A 2376-nucleotide genomic window follows, 5' to 3' on the forward strand; every position below is an offset into this window, starting at 1 on the left:
GTTGAGTAGGATGGGAATTTGAAGGAAAAAACTATCCCTAAAACTTCTATTTGTGACCCACATATTTCAGTCATTAGTTGTACAAATGCTGACAAGTACTTGTGCATTAGAAGAGATTCCATCGGACAAATGCTGGCAAGAAAATCTGCCCCCCCCCCAACCACCACATTCCCATGTACCCACAGGGACAAGGCTGCTTCCTTCAGAGAGAAAGGGCAGAGGCCCTCATGGCAAAATGAACCTCCTGAAATGTAGATCACATCACGGAGCTGACTGAGCACTTTGCACAGGGAAAGACTTGTCACTAACTTTTGTTTTCCTTGGACAGGTTCTTGTGGCCAAAGGCAGCAGATGCCCAACAGCAGCTCCATCAGCAACTTCCTCCTCCTAGCGTTCGCAGACACGCGGCAGCTGCAGCTCCTGCTCTTCTGCCTCTTCCTGGCCATTTACCTAGCTGACCTCCTGGGCAACGGCCTCATCAGCACAGCCGTAGCCTGCCACCACCGCCTGCACACCCCCATACACTTCTTCCTCCTCAACCACGCCCACCTCGACCTGGGCTGTATCTCCACCACTCTCCCCAAAGCCATAGCCAGTGCCCTAGGGGACACCACCACCATCTCCTACTCTGGATGTGCTGCACAGGTCTTTTTCTTTCTCTTCTTCCTCACAGCAGAGTATTCCCTTCTCACCATCATGGCCTATGACCGCTACGTTGCCATCTGCAAGCTCCTGCCCTACGGGACCCTGGTGGGCAGCAGAGCTTGTGCCACCATGGCAGCAGCTGCCTGGGGCACTGGGGTTCTCCATGCTCTGCTGCACACTGCCAGCACATTTCCTATACCACTCTGCCACGGCAATGACGTGAACCATTTCTTCTGTGACATCCCCTAGATCCTCAACCTCTCTTGCTCTGGTTCTTACCTCAGGGAAATTGGACTCGTCATATTTGGTGCCTTCATCTTTTTTGCTTGTTTTCTATTCATGGTGCTGTCCTATGTGCAGATCTTCAGGGCCGTGCTGAGGATGCCCTCTGAGCAGGGACAGCACAAAGCCTTTTCCACGTGCCTCCCTCACCTGGCCGTGGTCTCCCTCTTTGTCAGCACTGCCATGTTTGCCTACCCGAAGCCACCCTCCATCTCCTCCCCATCCCTGGACCTGGTGGTGGCAGTGTTATTCACAGTGGTACCTCCAGTAATCAACCCCCTCATCTACAGCATGAGGAACCAGCAGCTCAGGGATGCCCTCAGGAAACTCTTTGAAGACACGTTCCTTCAGCATCAGTAAAATGCTCTTCATGTGACGATCAAAAATTCAGGAAAAGCTTGGACTGCCTTCATTTCATCTCTTTCCCCCTCCTTCCCAATCTGTTAAACCTATAATAATTTTAATTCCAATTAAGTAACACTATTCATGACATCTCTTTTTTATTTTCCACGTTTTAATTCTGGCTGGCAATCCTCATGTAAAAAAGTAGCCAGGCTCTTTGCCTAGATAGAGAAATGATCAGAAAGTCATTGATCTCAGCTCCCATCTCCTCTGGATCAGGGAGAGGAGCCCTTGGTTCCTTGGTGCAGGAACCAGGAGCCCAACTGCCACACGGAGCAGCAGCCCTGGTGTCTGTGGGGCTGCCCCTCACCGCCCGGTGGGTGCTCCCTCTCTGCTGCCTTTGACTCGGGCTGCTGCTTCCCTGGAGCCATGGCCATGGACAGCAGCAGGACGTGGTCTTTTCAGTGCTGCTCTCTTCACACCACCACACCGTTCTCCTTCCTCCTTGCCATTGTGTCAGCCCTCAGGTCCCGTGTTACGCAGCAGACCAGTGAAAAACAGAATAGCTGCGGAGTGCCTGGAATTGCCTCAAAGCCTTGGAAGATTCAAGCGTTCCCACGTCAACAGACTGAAGGCTGGAGACTTGGGGAAGGAGGAATTCCTGTGAAAATGGAGACGGCCTTGCTCTGTCCAAAACATTCCCATTTTGCTGTAGGTTTTGACTGCAAACTTGCTTTTGATGCACTTGCTTCTTGCAGACTCACTTGTTTGCAGCCCTGGATGGCACACCTGTACATCTAGCAGCCATAGAAGGATGCCAGAGAGATCCTTGGGGTTCTTTTCTGAGACTTTTGAAACCTCGGGACATGGATGCTCGCAAACCAAGAGCCCCCCACCTCTCTTGGCTGGACCAAAGCTGGAACCTGGACCCGTGATCTCTTTCTCTGCCCCTCTCCCTCTATCTCTCTGTCTTTCTTGGTTCCATCTCTCTCTTTTCTTTCTCTTCCTCTCAGAAAGATGTTAAGTGACACAAGGCTTACTTGGATTTCTTATAACATCACAAAGTTTAGCTGCACAAGGTAATAACTGTAGAAGTGCCAGTACCTT

The 2376-nt window shown here is 51.1% G+C and overlaps 1 pseudogene; it reads left to right on the plus strand.

Moving 5' to 3' along the window:
• Window positions 1–176: 176 nt before the first annotated feature.
• On the plus strand, window positions 177–1683 carry LOC110391714 (annotated as a pseudogene).
• The last annotated feature ends 693 nt before the right edge of the window (window positions 1684–2376 follow it).

The sequence above is a fragment of the Numida meleagris genome, unplaced genomic scaffold, assembly GCF_002078875.1.
Source record: "Numida meleagris isolate 19003 breed g44 Domestic line unplaced genomic scaffold, NumMel1.0 unplaced_Scaffold467, whole genome shotgun sequence".
NCBI classification, from domain to species: domain Eukaryota; kingdom Metazoa; phylum Chordata; class Aves; order Galliformes; family Numididae; genus Numida; species Numida meleagris.